The following is a 17,692-nucleotide window of genomic DNA, read 5'->3' as shown; positions in this document are numbered from 1 at the left end:
CATTTTTCAGGAGCAGGGTCACAAAAGCTGTCCCCTCCTGGAAGGGCACTCACCCCCACCTCGGCTCAGGAGTTACAAAGCTCAGTTTTAAACGTGAGCTGGGGAATGGATGAGCCTGGCAGGAGGAGCTCTGGGGGCTGTCAGCTGTGCCTGCTCACGAGGGGAGCTCTCTGCAGAGCCCTGGCAGCACCAGGGCCAGCCCTGCAGCCCAGCCTGTCCCCACATGTGTGCCAGCAGCCTGCCAGCCCCACACAGGGCCCTGCTCACAGCTGGGTGACAGAACTACCCCAGGCACCCCCCAATTCCTGATAACACCGGGGCTGAGAGCTGCTGGGCATGGATGGTGTGTGCCAGCAGCCAGCACTGCGCCAGCCCAGCCTGCAGGGACAGCTCAGGAGCTGCGGAGCTCAGGGAACTGGCACACACATCTTTTATGGAAAATCCTTTCCTTAGGATTTTTCTTCCTGAGAAGCTGAGAGGCCTCAAGAACAAAGTGTAAACATTGATTATCTGCTGTTGTGGAATGCAACAGGTGCATCTGGGATTGGGCTCATGTGGTTGTTTCTAGTTAATGGCCAATCACAGTCAGATGGCTCAGACAGAGAGCCCGAGCCACAAACCTTTGTTATCATTCTTTCTTATTCTGTTCTTAGCTAGCTTTCTGAGGAAATCCTTTCTTCTACTCTTTTAGTATAGTTTTAATGTAATATATATAATAAAATAATAAATCAAGCCTGCTGAAACATGGAGCCAGATCCTCATCTCTTCCCTTATCCTCGGACCCCTGCAAACACCATCACAGGGAGCAGCCCTGGATCAGGCACAGGGACAGCCCAGGAGCTGCAGAGCTCGGGAACAGCCCTGGATCAGGCACAGGGACAGCCCAGGAGCTGCAGAGCTCGGGAACAGCCCTGGATCAGGCACAGGGACAGCCCAGGAGCTGCAGAGCTTGGGAACAGCCCTGGATCAGGCACAGGGACAGCCCAGGAGCTGCAGAGCTCAGCCCTGGATCAGGCACAGGGACAGCCCAGGAGCTGCAGAGCTCAGGCCTGGATCAGGCACAGGCTGTTCCTGCCTCAGTCTGACCTCCCTGCTCCCACTGCCCAGAAACTCTCCAGGAGCTTCCAGGCAGGGTCGAGGCCAATTTGCTCAATTCCCAGCTTGGCAGGGAAGGGATTACACAGCAAAAACTGGATCTGAGGGTTACACAGCTCTCAAAGCCCTTCACTCCCTGTCCCCCGGGCCAGCTCTAAGCCTTGCTTCTTCAGAAGCTCCTTGGCAATTAGCTCGTTTTAATTAATGCCAACTCCACCCAGTGGAACCAATGCCTCGAAAACGTTGGGAGAGAGGAAAAAAAGCAGAAAGGAGGAGGAGAGCCAGGCTGTAGGTCTGTGCTCACCCACATGGACGGGGGTGGTGGAGCCCTGAGGGAGCCTGGTCCCAGCTGGGGACAGGGGAAGGAGCTGAGCTGTCCCCACACCCCTGGGGGTGGCACAGGGAAAGGGGCATCTCCCAACCCCTCCCCTGCTCCCACCCCTCATCTGTGACCCCAGCAGCCCCAAAGCCACCACAGACACACAGAACTCCCCCAGCTCTGCCCCAGCCCTGGGGAGGGAAGGATGGGAGCAGTGCTGGGAGCCTGCAGAGCCAACTCTCCTTACCCAGCACCTCCTTCCTGCCTCCATGGCAACTTTCAACAGCCTTAATTGCTTCTTATTTTAACACTTGAGGAACAAAACCTCTGTGATCCTCCATCTCCTCATTATTAACGCTCCCCAGCGCAGACCCCACATGCAGCATTTCATGTGTGTTTGTATTTGCAGCTTGAATTTTCTGTAGAATCCCTACTGTGGACCTGCTGCTCCTCCAGCCCCTCTCCAAAGGCTGTCAGAAATCCTGAACATTTGTTTGCTCAGGGCTCTGCCCTCCCTGGGCTCTCTCCTGCCTGGTCAAAGTGGAATGGAACATCTCTGGGGGCTGCCAGTGCCAGCACTGAGATCCCTCTCTCCTGACACAGCTTTTCCCCCAGGAATTCAGGATTGCTCCCAGCCACACACACATTTCATGGCAGGGAGCAGCACAGCATGGAAAGTGTTCCCAGTTTCATCCTGCCCCTCGTGCTGTGCTCACCAAACCCTTCCCTTGGGAGCCAAACTGGGCTGCTCTGCCCCAAACAGGTGACACTGGGAAAACTGGTTGCATGCTGTGTCCCACCTGGGGGGAACATCAGGGGCTACCAGGGGCTGAGTCCAGCCCAGAGCTTCATCCCACACCTGATGGGGGCTGGGAAACCCTCTGGGATGGAGAAGCAGCAGCACAGCTCAGCTCAACTGCCCACGGAGCCACCTGGGGGGAAACTGGTGCAGGGGACCTGAATGGGCTGGGATTGGTACCAAGGGGACCTGAAAGAATCCACGGGGTCACCCAGGAGGTGAAACTGGTCCAGGGTGACCTGAATGGCTGGAATTGGTCCAAGGGGACTCTTTCTGCCTCTGATTCTTTCAGAGGCTGCTGAAAGCACCTAAAGGGTCCCCCAGGGAGGTGAAACTGGTCCAGGGTGACCTGAAAGAGTCCAGGGGGTCACCCAGGGGCTGGAATTGGTCCAAGGTGACCTGAAGGTCAAATTCCTCCCCATGGCCTCTCCCGGCCTCTCCTCCTTCCCAGGGACAGCACCTCAGGGCCTTGTGTCTTGGTTTGGAAAACCAGGAGTCTGCTAAGGAAGGCAGGAGCCTCTCCTGAAATGGAGAATGTAAACCCTCCCCACCCCTCTGAATTGCTGTAAATTTTAATTTAAGGGGCTCTCAGGCAAAAAATATGGGGGCAGGAAATAACAGTTCTTTAATAGAGAAAAGAAAAAACAAATAAAGGATAAAATAAAGAATGCAGTGAACTAAAGCAACAGTGGCAGAGTCAGAACCCAGCCTGACACCCTGTGGGTCAGGCTGCTGGCAGCAGAACCATTGGAATTGTGGCTCAGCCCTCCTGCAGTGCCAGGGCTGGTTCTGCTGGAGCAGGGATCCTGGAGAAAGGTGCAGTCTCTGCCTCTGCAGATGCAGGGCAAGAGGCAGCTGCTGTTCCTCTGGGCAATGCAGTGCAGAAGCCGTGCTGGTGTTCCAGAATCTCCAGATTCTATCCGGGTAGGAATGCTTGGCTCCTCCCTCTGGGCTCCCATCTGCCAATGGGATGCTGTAGTTCTTATCAGCCATGCAGGGACATTCCAGAGCTGTTATCAGCAGGTGTGTCCCTGGAGGGAGGAGTGATTGTGGTCACTCAGAGAGATAAGGCAAACTGCCCACTACAAAGGCAATCTGCCATACAGATGGTAATAGAAAACAACTTGCATTGCAATCTTCAGCACCTTGGCAAGGCTCCTCCTCCTCCCTGGCAGTGCAGGGCAGTAAAGGCAGTGCCCTCCCTGCTGCACAGCTCTCACCTGCATGGACACACATAAAAATACACAACATTTTACAGGCTGCTCCCTATTCATTAGGCCCTGCTGAATACAATAAAGCTGCCACTGGACCAGCCCCTGCTGGAGCTCTCAGCTCATGCTGAAAGATGGAATTATATTGCAGTGAGACTTGTAAACAGTGCCAGGCTTGTTTATTATAAACCCTGCTCCAAAATTCAATCAGATTAATTTATGTGGGACTTAAACCACTGCTGCTAATTGGAGGTAATGGGATGGACACAGCTCCTGGCTGCTCCTGCAGGGGCCCAATCCCTGCAGACACTGGCCTTGGTCTGAGGGCTGGGAGGGAACCTGGAGCACCCAGAGCTCCCCATTCCTCAGGAGAAATCACATTTCCAACATCCTGGGCCTGTCCTGACCCCCAGGGACTCCCTCACCCTCCCCAGGAGCCCCTGTGGGTCCTTTTTCTTCAGGAAGGATGTGCTGGGCACAGCAGGGACCTGATCCAGGGGCTCCTTCCCAGGCAGGAAGGTTTGCTCTGATCCCAGCCCAGCATTTCTCCCAGCCCTGCCCTTCCCTCCCCGCTCAGCCCCAGTCTGGGATCACAAACAGCAAAGCCAAGGTGGGCACTGAGTACAGACGTGGATTTAAAGTTCTCCTTAAGCACAAGAGCTTTGCTTCTTTAAAAAGGTGAAGGGGGGTGGGTGGGGGGAAGGAAGATGAAGTGAATTTATCCAGAAATTGGTCAATCCCTTAATCCCAGAAGGTGAGAGCCATCCCACCTGGAAATCAGCTGGATTTCCCTCTCCCCTTGCTGGGGAGAAAATCTCATTTTGAGACATAAAGAGCCAGGTCATCTCCATTCTGGATTCTGGGAGATGAAGTGGGACAGAGAGGATTTGAGGCAATCCTGGCTGGGAGCACTGGGGAGGTTTCCAGAGCCATGGGGCAGGGGCTGTGCCTGTCCTGAGGGGGCAGAGGGAGGGCTGTTCCAGGACACACAAAATCCTCTCTCCCTCCAGTGCCAGGGGCCAGAGCTGCTCCAGCTCTCCCGGCCCCAGGAAGCAGCATTTGAAGGCCCTCACTCTGCAGCAGCTTGTCACTGTGTGCCAGATTCCCAAAGGGCAGTGTTCCCAGAGTTTCCAACATAATTCCTGTGCCTGCTCTGCCTCCCTCCCCATCAGATGCCAGATCTGACTGGGAGATGGAAGAGCTCCCACAGGGAACATTGCAGCAGGTGGATTTCTCCCTCCACCTTCCTGAATTATCCTTCCAAAGCAGATGCTCCTTCCCTTTCCAAACTCCAGGAGCTTTTTGTGTCTCTGGGTGCTGGAGAAAACACAGAAATTCTCCTCTCTGGCAGCTTCAGCTGCAGAGCCAAGGGGCACAGGCTGGCACTGGCCATGGACCCACATCCAGCTTCTACAGGCCCAGGCAGCAGCCACAGATCCTGCTGGAAGCACGGCCCACAGAGAGCTCACAGCCCAGAATTCCAGCTGAATTTCACAATTTCATGGCTCTGCCCTGGCACAGGAGGGAGCTGGGCAGGAAGGGCCTCCCCACCAGCAGGAACACAAAGCCATGACATCCCCAGGACCAAAGTGAGAGGAATAGCAGTCTTTCCAAACAAGCTGTGGGTCTGCTGGTGGATAAAACCAGCACTGGGAAATAAAAGAAACAATGGGGAGGATTTCACTAATTGGTGAATGGAAAACAATATTTGCTTTCACAAATAAACTTTAGGTTTGCTGATAAATGAAATTGGACATTGAAAGATGAAAGAAACAATGGGGAAGAAAACCCCCTAAATTCCATAAGAATTAAAAATTAAAAGGGAGGGTTCTACATTATAGGGAAATCTTTGGTATCAGGTGTTCTGGGAAGTCTGAACCTCTCAAGTACCTCAGAAATGGGGAAAGAGAGAAGGGAAATGCAGCTGGGAAATTGGGATAAAAAGGAGTCTGCATCCTCCAAAAATTGGAGAGACCCCAGGGGATGCCCCATGGCCTCTGCCTTGATTGGAATAAAGTAAAAGGACTCCTCTGGCTCCTTTTGGGACATAAACCTCTGGTGTTTGTGGGTTAATTTTCCTAACAAAAGGAACCACATTTGTGTCCATTTTCAACAAATTACAGACAAATGCAGGGAGACGGACAATTTGATGGAGCAGCTGGGAAATATCCCCTCAGGATGAATCCTGAATCCATCAGAGCTGGAAGCACTGGGGAGTGAGAGGCTCTGACTGGGGAGCCAACGCTGCCCCTTCCAAAGCTCAAAAGCCCCAAACTGCTGGAGAATCAATCCTGGGTCAGGGCCAAGGCTCCTCTGCTCCATTCCCTGGCTGGCTGCTGAACAGCTCCAGGCCAGGAGGCAGCACCAACCTGGGGGAAGGAGCAGCTGCCAGGGGGTTAGAGAGGAGTGGAGGCTTTAGGGAGAGGGAGAGATTTTCCACCTGACAGATTTTGGGCTTCCTCCCCTTCACATGTAACCTTTGTCCTCAGGCGAGGTGTCCTGACAAGGATATGGCTGCATAAACACCTGTGGTGTTTAATATGTAAATTAAATAAATAAATTTATTTAATTAATAAATGAGAGGGAAAGAGACAATCAGCTGGGTCTGACAGATCTGTCTGTGACATGGAAAGAGGAGGAAAAGCTCTGGAGCAGGACTTGGACCATGCCAGGCTGCTGGCTCAGAGCAGACAGGAGCATTTTTGCAGCCTGGAGACCTTCAGCAGCAAACCAGGAGAAGTTCCCCTCCCCAGGCTCTGCATTTTTATCTTTACTTTTCCCTCCCCACCCCAGAAAATCAGCAAAGGTGCAGGTCCTTGGGGCTCCCATCCCTGGGAATTGCTGCCATCCATGACTTCCTTGGATCTCCCCCCTCCAGGAGTTTTCTCCTCCAGCATGGAGCAAACACAACTGAGGAGGGCAGAACCCATGAAGCATTTGCAGGTTCTGTGGGAAAGGTGTTTCCAAACCTGCTCTTCATCCAACCACTTGGGAACTGCAGCTTCCTCAGGGATCAGAGCAGCTTTTCCCCATCCCAGCACAGCCTCATCCTCCAAGGTGCTGAATGGAGACACTGTGAGCTCAGACGGGCTGGGGATGTGGCACAACTGCAATTCCAGCTGCTGGTGTGATTTTGTTGGTGTCCTAGGGTGAGGTTCTGATGCTGTATCCCCATTCCTGTGCTCTGTTCATGCTGGATATCATATTCTGTGCCTTCCACACTGGCTCTGCAGAGCGAATGTTTTGTTTTGGTTTTGCTCTCAGCCGCTCCCCCACGGCTGGCGGGACACACAGACAGGGCAGTGCATGGTGCTGCTTTTGCTTTGCTTTTCCCTTTGCTCCTGCTTTTTGCTTCTGCTCATTAGTTAGTTTAGCTGAGCAGTCCAAATTTTCCCTGGACTGTTTCTCTGTTGTCATCTTATTGTGAAAGCTCCCATACCTTGTCTGTGATTTCTCATGGGCATCTCCTTGTAGCACTGACTCCTTCTTCACAGCCAACAACTCCCACTCTCTCCTCAACCACCTAACCCACTCTTTTGTAGCACTCGTCTCCTTATTGGACACAGCTGTGGCCTATTAAGGGCAGGCCTATTCCTAATCTGTGGGGATTAGTACAGCTGCAACTCCTCAGGGGTGAGACTACCCTCTGCACTATTTTCTTACATTCTATCCCTCCACATTTCTCCTTTCCCTTTTTTGGGCCTACTCGAACCTGCTCCAGACTGGGACCTGGGGAACACCGAGAGTTTGCACCTTGTGGCTGCAGCAGCTACCCCAGCACAGGAGGGACTGAGAACAGAGCGAGCACCCCCAGGAGAGACTTTCTGAATTTGTCATCTTTGTCAGAGCAGTGACAGAGTGGTGTCACCTGGTATTGTTCATTCTGTGTGCTGGGGGTGCTGTGCCTGTTAAATAAACAGGTTCTTTCCACTTCTCTCCAAGGAATCCTTCCCAATCCGGTTGTGGGGAGGGTCCCCCTTGGGATGTTTTCTCCCAGATTTGCCCTAAACCAGGACAGTTGGGAAATGGGAACTTGCAGCCTCTGTGCTGCTACTTGGGGGCAAGGAGGGACCTGTAATGCAGAAATTGTGGCTTCCCCTGAACCCTGGGAATGCCCAAGGCCAGGCTGGATGGAACCTGGAGCTCCCTGGGACAGGGCCAAGTTCCCTGCCCATGGCTGGTGAGATTTAAATCCCCTTCCCATCCAAACCATGCCATGACTCCATGAAATTCTCCCTCAGCCAGCTGCATTATCACTCAGTGTGGGCTGATCCTGACTTTCTGGTCCAATGGAATGAATTCAGCAGGGTCCAGCCACATGGATTAGATGGGAAGTTTTAGGGAAAAGAGAAACTTGTGGAAGGATTATGGAGAGTTTTTTAAAAAAATACTTTCTCAGCGCCTCCAGAACATGAAAATAGAATTGCATCTTTGAGGCAGCTCAAAAGCCCCGTTTGGGGTTGTGAGTCTGTGTTCACAAACCCTGGATTTGCTCCTCACAATCAAGAAATGAGCTTAGAATCAAACACTTCAAAAATTGTGCTCTCCTGCTTTTAGGGATTTCCAGCACTTTCAAGTGGATATGGATGCTCACAGAGCTTTCCTCTGCATTGGCCACAAACATTAACACTTCATTTGGTTTTAATGAGCAACTTGAAACTCCAAAAAATCAAGAAAAGGCCCTAAAGCGATTGAGAATAAAACTTGACAGCAGCACAAAAGCAACCAGGCTTTCTGCAGCCTCTCCCGACCAACCTGTGGAAAATCTTTTCCTGCCTCAGCACCCAGATGAGGAAAGCAGCCAGAAATGATGGGCAGCCAGGCTTTTAAGCACCTTAAAAATTTAAATGAGTTCCAGGTGCAAATTCCAAGTGGTTCCTCCGACTGCATTAAGGCACTTTCCATTCAGAATGGGAACAGCACTGATTTATTTTGTGTACCTGTGCTGAGTGTGGAGATGCAGGGAATTGGAGCCCTCTGCTGAAAGCCTGCACTGGGATTTGATGCATTCCAAGGTGATCCCAGGCTGGGGTCAGGCTGTGGTCATGGACTTGCCCTGGGTGCCAAAGCCTGGAGGAGGCAGCAGCTGAGAGCAAAGAAACCCCTCTGAGGGCCTGGGAGCTGCTCCCTCCTCCAGCCTTGCCTTGGAGCAGGCTCTGAGCCGCAGCCAGCAGCAAATCCCATCTGTGCCCACCCAAATCCCTCATTCCTGGGCACTTCTGTGCTGCCAAAACCTCATCAAAGCAGAGGGGACCCTTCAAAGGTCACAGTGCCTGGGCAGGGACACCTCCCACCAGGCCAGGCTGCTCCAAGCCCTGCCCAACCCGGCCTTGGGCACTTCCAGGGATGAGCAGCCCCACAACCTTCCCATGCTGTGAAAAATGCATGTTTTATGATTGGCTTTTTGCAAATATTCAAATGAATATTATATGTGTTACATTAGAAAGTTATGTTTAGCTTTCTTAAGTGGTGTGTTAAATACAGTTTTAGGTTATAACATAATGTTAAAATAGAAACTCTGCTATGTAAGATACTTTTTTAAAGACAGGACTGAGGTACTGGCACCAGACAGCAGCCACAGGACACCTCAATCTTTCAGAGAAAGAAAATTTATTGTTCACTTATCAGAAGAAATGAACTTCTTCCCACCTTCCTCAGCCCTGAAGACGCCGTCAGGATTTGGAGGAAGAAGCTGATACTGCCCACACAGAATCCTGTGTTTGAATGGAATTTATGCATCATGGATGAGGTGTATGAATATCCAACAGGTTATTGCTTTTAAGGGTTAATCCTCTGTTAATGTGTGCCTTTTTTTGCCCAGAAAGAGGTACCTGGACTGTCCGTAACTCTTTGTTTTTATTGTCTCCTATTGTCCTAATCCAAATTGTCCAAAATTATTATTACTCTAGTTATATTGCTATTTTTATAACTATATTATAACTATTAAACTTTTAAAATTTTAGAAACAAGTGATTGGTGTTTTTCACACGTGCTCCAATCCCTGCCCTGCTCCTCCAGCACAAACCTCCATTAAAATCAGCAATGTGCAGTGAAAGTGCCCAGAATTGTCTGTAAGGAATAAATGGGACAGGAGAGCTGGGGCTGCTCCATCCCTGGAGTGCCCAAGGCCAGCCTGGACAGGGCTGGGAGCAGCCTGGGACAGTGGGAGGGGTCCCTGCTGTCAGGAAAATTAACCCACAAACACCAGAGGTTTATGTCCAAAAAGGAGACAGAGGAGTTCTTTTACTTTATTAAAATAAAGGCAGAGGCCATGGGGCATCCCCTGGGGTCTCTCCAGTTTTTGGAGGATGCAGACTCCTTTTATCCCAATTTTCAGCTGCATTTCCCTTCTCTCTTTCCCCATTTCTGAGGTACTCGAGCAGTTCAGACTTCCCAGAACACCTGATACCAAAGATTTTCCTATAATGTAGAACCCTCCCTTTTAATTTTTAATTCTTATGGCATTTTGGGTTTTTCTCTCCTATTGCTTCATCTTTCAATGTCCAATTTCATTTATCAGCAAACCTAAAGTTTATTTGTAAAGGTAAATATCAATGGAATCCTCCCCATTGTTTTTTATTTCCCAGTGCTGGTTTTATCCACCAGCAGACCCACAGCTGGTTTGGAAAGACAAATCCACCATTCCTCTCACTGCCATGGCAGGGGTGGGATGGGACAATCCTTAACACCCTTTCCACACCATTCCTTGGATTTTAAGAGGGAAATCCCAAAGCCTCTGTCAGGAGCTGCCTTTGAGCAGCACAGGGGGCTCAGAGCAGCCCAGCTCAGGAAAAGCTTCACTCTCCACTCCTTCCTAAGTTCTTTTCCTTTTTAATTCCACTTGCTACAGCAAAGCACTGCAAAGCTGTATTTAAATTAAAACAATCCTCCAGCCTGCAGAGAAAACACACAGAGCCATCCATTTCCATGAGCAAACGGGGCAGGAAATCCAAGCAAGATTTATACAGTTATTCCTCTGTAATTATCCAGAAGAGAGAGAAAGCTCAGGGGTCAGCAGTATCTCATTCATTATCACACCCCAGCAGCTTCTTAGACTTTAATTTTGGTTTATTTTTTTGCAATCCCCTGCCTACATCCAGATTAAGGGTGATGTGCTGAGAAAATAAAGCTCTTTGTTGATAATGGGTGAAATAAAGCTCCCCCTGCAGCAGAGCCCCTCCAGGGCCCAGGTGTGGCTGTCGCCTGCTGCAGGCTGACCAGGCCATCATCTGATGTAGGGAAATAAAGAGTAAAATGAAAAGTAATTCAAAGGGAAGAGGGAAAATAAGGAGCCCTTTGAGAGCTGATATTTTAATTTGCCTTTTGCTGTAACAGCTCCATCCATTCTTTTCTTCAGCCCCTAAAAAGCTGTTGGTGCTGCTGTGGTTTATGGCAGGAGAAGAACCCTGAGATCCTATGCTGGTAGCACTAAATCCCTGTGGCACTTCAGCAGGGCCACATCCCTCTGCTTCCAGAATAAAACTCTTCTACCCACAGGGCAACCCCAGAAATGCAGCAAAGTGGGGGAGAAGAGCTCCAAACCTGCTAAATTTGGGCTCTCCAGGCCTCCTCCCAGTGCCAGTGCCAGTGCCAGTGCCAGGCTGGTCAGGCAGCCCCAGCTCCAGCCTTACCCCCATGGTGGCACCTGCAGGTGCCCACGCTGCGGAATTGTTCTCCCCTCACCCCAGTTTGGGATTTCTCCATCCCAGAGGGAGGGATTTTGCTCCAGCACCTCCCCAGACCTGGCTGAGAAGCTCAGGAGGGGCTCAGCCCAGGCTGAGGGAGGCTCCTGGGGAACCAGGAGGGATCAAAGGCTGCTCCGGGGCACAGAGGACAATCCATGAGGACAATCCATGAGGACAATCCATGAGGACAATCCATGCCAGGGATCATCAGGAGAACACTGCTGAGGGGAGCCAGGGAGCAGCTGCAGGGATTAACCCTGGAAAAAACCCATTTTCCACCTCCAGGAGAGCCAGAGGTGCTGCAGAAGCTGCTGGGGCAGGAGAGGCTCAAACCCCACCCCGAGGTGACCGACCTGAGGCACTTTGAGAACAAAAGGTGCTGACTGGGGAAGGATTTTTACCAGGGTGTTTAAAGCTCATTAGAAGAGCTAATGGGAGTTTTTAATTTAGGGCCTGGGACTTCCTGGGGCACCCTCACACGCTCAGACAGGGCTCAGATAAAAGAGGTCCATAGGAACAGCTTTATGATCATGATTTTCTGCTTAATTAAAGATCCTCCTCTTCAATTACTGCAGCTTAATCTGGGCGTACAGGCCTCTAAGTGGCATCAGCTGAGGACACAGCCCTGAGCAGATTGAAGCTCTGACATTGATTTAGGCCTTACTTGGCTTTTTCTGACTTCTTTCCAAGGCGACAAAGGTTTATTTATTTATTGGAGGAGTCAGAGCTGCTATCCTTGTGCCTCCAGCTGGGTTTCACTGACACCCGGGGGCTGATGGCTCCCAGGTTTCTTTTATGCTTTTAAAACTTTCAAACATTACAAAAAGCTGATTTTTTCCCCCCAAGTGCTGGACAGGAACAAGTCCCAGCACGGCCCCACAGCTCCCAGGCTGAGTGGCCACAATCTGAGCTAAGTTCAGCTGAGAAAACACAATAAATCAGTATTTTTAATATTCTTCTATCTGGAGAATCAAGCTTCAGGACTTATTCCCAAAGTAATTAATCACACTGTAAAGTAAATCTGCAAAACTTTGTGTTCTCCTGGATTTTGGAGATGGAATTCCAAGAGTTTCAAGGTGATACCTTTGGAGCTGTGTGGTTTCCATGTCCATAGTGACATCGAATATCTTACAGGACATTTGTGGCACCCCTCAGCTGGGCCCACTCTGCTTCCTCTCCCATTCTCCAGGGGGGAATTTAAACAGAGGACTCTGGATTTTTTATCTCTGATGGGAAGATTAGAGAGTGGACTGGGAAAATTATTCCACCTTAAAGCTGTTCTTCACAGTCCAAACCCCAACAAACAACAGGAACTTTGACTCCAATTCTCTCAGAGTGAGGCAATTTTACAGAAACCATGCAGGTAATTAATGATCCCATCAGGAATTTTCATTCCCAGAATAGGGTGTGGGAGCTTTGCTATAAATTAATCCATCCAAGTTTTTATTGGATTTTTGTACCATAGTTCAAAGTCTTAAAAAGCTCCAAAAATTCGCTCTCCTTTTTTGCCATGATAGAGATGGAAATCTTATAAATTACATTATTCTAATTTCCCTATTATCTCATATACACCCTTACATTCTGATTCTGCACAATCTTCATAACACCTTCAGATCCCATAAATTGTGTCTTTAGTATGGAACAAAGCAGTGAGGAGAGAGATACTGGGGTGAAGCGGGAGGCAAAGGAATCAGTCAGACCTTTTATGTTCATTAAAAGTGTTGCTGGAGCTGGATTTATTATTATGTTGTCAACTAAATTTTGTTGGCACCCAAAAGCACCTCGGAACACTTTAAACACTTGGGCAATAACTGCCTCAAGTGTCACTGTGAGCGTGTGAGCCCGTGACACTTTTATAAAAACAGTGACAAAATAGAACCATCCCAGAGGGAAAAACTGCAGCAGCACAGGGGGAGGGGGAGCAGCAGCCTCAGAAAATCCAGCAAATTCCAGGGCTGGGGAAGGGCAGGGAGGGAAGGGCACACAGGGAGGGAAAGGAACACAGGGACCAGGCTGGCTCATCCCAGGGCTGGGTGACCTCCAGTGTAAGAGCCTGAATGAGAGATGTGAGACTCCAGGCTGCTCTCCAAAATGCAGTTTATTGTACCCAAAATGCAGTTTATTGTATCCAAAATGCAGTTTATTGTTTCCAAGAGGTTCCAGCAGTCCAGGCTTGTGGGTGACAGAGCTGTGCCCACAGCTGTCAGCTCCAGCTGCAGGCAGGCCTGGAGACCCTTTGGTTTTGGTTACAATGCATTCTAGACTTTTCTTTTGGTTACATTACATTCTATACTTTTCTTTGCTGAGCATCTCAATACAGCAGAACCAATCTATACCTTAACTTTTATCTATAGCCTATCATAACTGCTATCATTACCATATTCATGGTACTGTTCTCCAATCACTAACAGTCAGTACATTACAGTTTAAGCTAGAAGTTGTTTTTCAGTTTTCTTGCAGTGGAAAATTCTGAGACCTTTTTTCTGCTTGCCACATTTGCTGCCTTGTTTGCCTGTGGAATCTTTCAGCTTGGTAAAAAACATCTTCTTGTTTGGGGTGGGTTTATCCTTTGCTCTAAGCCATAAAAACCCCTTCTAACTAACACACCCTTTGCCTCCTTGATTATCCAGTAAGGATAATAATTGCTAAGCCATTATTTTTTCTATATCAAAATAGCAATTTTTTTCTTCAATATCAAAACTTGCTTCCATTTCTATTCACTCATCAGACTCTACATTCAAAAATCTTTCTTCCAAGCACACATATCTGTGAGACTTCCTTGCCAAACTTTCATCCTTCCCAACATACCAGGGCCTGAGTGCAAACAGCAGCTGGGGTTTTTCCTTGGAGCAGGGATGCAGCTGGAATTTAGGCTGTTTTGGGGGGGAGGCAAGGGTCCCCCTTCTCCCTGTCTGCTGCTCAGAGTTCATTGGAATCTCAGCTCCAGAGGAAACAGGGTGGGAAATCCACGGAGCACAAGGTGCCTTTGGCACAGCCAGGGAGCCAGAGCTGCCCAGGGCAAAGTCCCAACACCTGGAAGGATCCTGGGCCTTTCAAGCACCCCTGCAGCTCAGAGGAAGGGTTGGGTTGGAAGGGACCTTAAACTCATGGTGCTCCACCCCTGCCATGGCAGGGACACCTCCCAGTGTCCCAGGCTGCTCCCAGACCTGGATCTGCCAGGGATCCAGGAGGATCCATCTGGGAGCAGAGCAGGTCCTGCAGCCTGTGCAGCACTGGCCTGAGAGAGCAGTGAAGGTTCTCACTCACCTCCCACTGAAAATCATCTTCATCATCCTCATCATCAATAATTACCAGTTCCTGACCCGCAGCCTCCTGCTGTCCCCAGAGCTTTGGGCAGACTCCAAACATCCCCAGAGCCTCTCCAAAGGCACCCTCAGTACCAGCAGCCACTCCCAGGACTAAGGGACAGCGACCTTTAAGGAGCTCCAGGCCCTCCAAGGGAGCCTTGGCTCCCTGGGGACCCGCTCGCCCTCCCAGGGCTCAGAATCTGCAGGTTGTGACTTCCATCCTCACACAGGGCACCCAATCAAATGTTGATTCTTTGCTTCTTTTCTGCCAAGGTTGGGGTTAAATTGTGAGATGGTGTTTCTTGTTTGGACTCAGATGTTTGTTAGTTCTTATCTCTGTCACAGTCTCACAAACCCTGAGTTCTGCAGCACTTCACTCTCACACACTGAAAATGGAGCCCTGTCTCTCTCTCTCTACAAGGCCTTTTAAGGATACACTGTCCAATTAAGAAATGACACCTGAATTATTTTTATCTTTAACCCAATAACCAACCACCCATGATCCACAATGGGGACTTTTTATTTATCCAGTTACACAAAACCACCCAAACCCATGGAGGAGAAGGAGAATGAGAAGGAGAAGGGGAAGAAGGGGAAGGGGAAGAAGAAGGGGAAGGGGAAGAAGAAGAAGAAGAAATAGCCTCCATCCCAAAACCTCCATCTTGCTTTATATCTATTACTAAATTCTGAACCCCAAACTCTGAGTTTTCCACCCTGTGATCTCACACACTTCTATCCAAACTCCACACCCACAATCCCAGTTCTGTCATTCCATTCTGGAAGCTTCTCCAGGGCCTCAGGTCAGTGCAGTGTTCTCTGGGGGTCAGTGCCAGAGCACAGAAAGTCTGGAATTCTCAGTGACCAGGGCTCCAACACAGGAGCAGCTCCCCAGATGAATCCCAGGAGGCTCCAGGTGCCAGCATGGAAATTCAGGCTCCCCCAACCCCCTGGGTGCCTCAGGAACAGGGGGCACCCCAAGAATGGGGCTTGTGGCCACAGCAGAGCACTCCTGTGGCCAAAAGCCACCCAGGGACTGGGCACAGGGAAGGTGACACAAATCCAGGCTCTGGCTCAGCACCTCACCCTTGGCCCCCTCTCTGTGACCCTCTGTGGGAACAGGGAGGAAAACAAAGCAGCAGAACAACTCCTGAGGAGTCCCCTGTGCCCCACAGCAGCAACTGCACAAACCCAGGGCCACCCTGAGGGGGAAAATGGCTTTTGGGAATAAAAGCTCCCAGGGAAATCATGTCCCCTAGAAATGTGTCCATTATGCTAAACAGACATTTTAAGGACAGGACTTGTGGCCTTTCCCTGGTCTGTTTTCAAAGCTTTTACACATCATTTTATTTAATAAAAAACCTTCCCACCTTGCTTTTACTGTTTAACACCTCAGATTTCTGCTTTGTTTTCCAGCTGATGCATCGCTACCAAAATTTTCCTTGTTATCTCAGCCTGGAGCCCATTTGCAGCACAGAATAACACTTTCACCCTCAAAAGAAGCAAGTGAAAGGCAGAGAGGGCAGAAATAACCTTTCCAAATGACCAAATGCAGCAGAGGCATCCAATCTGCTTGCCTTGCAAGTTGAAAATCTGGGGAGTTCAAAGTCCTTATGTGCTGCAGAATGGGGGAAATTAGGTTTGACCTTCAGCTTTTCAATTCAGGAGGGGATTTGGGAGCCTCCAGCAGGTTCTGTCCTGCTGTGACACATCACAAATGGACCCTTAAGTGTCCCAAACACCAATTTCCCCCTGGCTCCAGCCTGAAAAGAAAAATGTTTCAAATTGCAGCATGTTAAGGAGCAGGAATCTGTATTTTGCTTCCCTCTAAGAGTAAAGGTCAGAATGTACAAAGTGGATTTTTTTGAGAAATGCAAACTCTGTCACTGACTCCTGCAGAACTCCACCTGTGAGGGTGTCCCTCTGCAGGGACTGGGGGTCCTTAAATTCACAGAACTTCAGTTTTGCTCTTGAAGTGCTCGATAAATGCTCTGTAAAAGGACTCAAGTGGTTGAATTGGGAGTGGGTTTTGTTGACTCCAACACCTTCCATGTCTCAAATCCTTCGTGTTTGGGCCTGAACCCACTCCCACTGCAGGCAGGTGATGGAGGGGAAGCTGCAGCTCCAGGGAATAAGTTGGGAATTGTCCTCAGGAGGCACCTCCAGCATGGGAGGTTGGAACCCAGCCTGGCAGGACTTAGGACAGGCTGGGAGCAAAGAGCTTTCCCTGATTGTTAGGGAAAATCAGATTTATTATTATTACTATTATTATTATTATTCAGCCTAGAGAAGAGAAGCTTTGGGGTCACTTCACTGCAGCCATCCAACTCCTGAAGCAGCTGCAAGAAAGGCAGAGAAAAGCTTTTTACAACTGCCTGGGGTGGCAGAACGAGGCCTTGCACGGAAAGGGGGAGGTTTAGCTGGAATATTGGGAATTCTGGTGGGAAGGCCCTGGCAGAGCTTGCCTGGACAAGCTCTGAGGGGTCCTGAGTGACTTCCCAAGATGGACAGATTGATGCCCACAGAAGTCTCAGCCAAGAGGAGCTCAACACCCAGATGGAGGCATTTAAATCCCAAATTCTGAGCTCCAAGGAAAAAGCTCTCCCAGCCTACTTGGCACCAAGTTTTAAAACAAATTTTTATGATCATCATCATCACCTGCCCTCCACTGAAATCATCCTTTCTCCCCACAGTGATGAGACCTTCCCTGCTTAATAAATCATCACATGTAAAAAAAGCCACAAAAATAGCAGAGGGAAAAGGCAGCTCAGTAAAAACTGAATAATTTCTTTGCAATCATGTAGCCTTGGGACATCTTCCATAATTCCTCTCTGTTTGCATTTTAACTACCTCAAGGATAACTTTCTATCATCCCCTTGAATTTTTGAGCTTTTAACCCCTTGATGGTACCCAGCAATGGTTAAAGGGCTTTAAGAATTCAGGTTTTTTTAAGGGGTACAGCTCTGCCTCCACTCCTGTAAGCTCCAGCACTGCAGTTTAACCACTCTGCTGAAACATTTTAGCTGTGGCTCTGCTAAGTGGTAAAAAATCCACTCTGAACTGTGGCATTCACATTCTCTGAAAAATTCTTTCACCCAGGATTTTTCTCCTGGGAAGCCTCAGAGAAACTTCTTCCTTCAGAGAAAAGGAAAACAATTCTTCTCTCATTTGCTTCTCCTGTGTTGTGCTCATGTGGAATGTGTTTGGAGCTTGTTTACCCACAGGTGATTGTTTTTATTAGTTTTTACTGTGAGTTGTTTTAACTCTTTGGCCAATCA

This window comes from Agelaius phoeniceus, chromosome 22, assembly GCF_051311805.1.
Source record: "Agelaius phoeniceus isolate bAgePho1 chromosome 22, bAgePho1.hap1, whole genome shotgun sequence".
Taxonomy (NCBI): Eukaryota; Metazoa; Chordata; class Aves; order Passeriformes; family Icteridae; genus Agelaius; species Agelaius phoeniceus.
Note: the sequence above shows the minus strand (reverse complement) of the source record.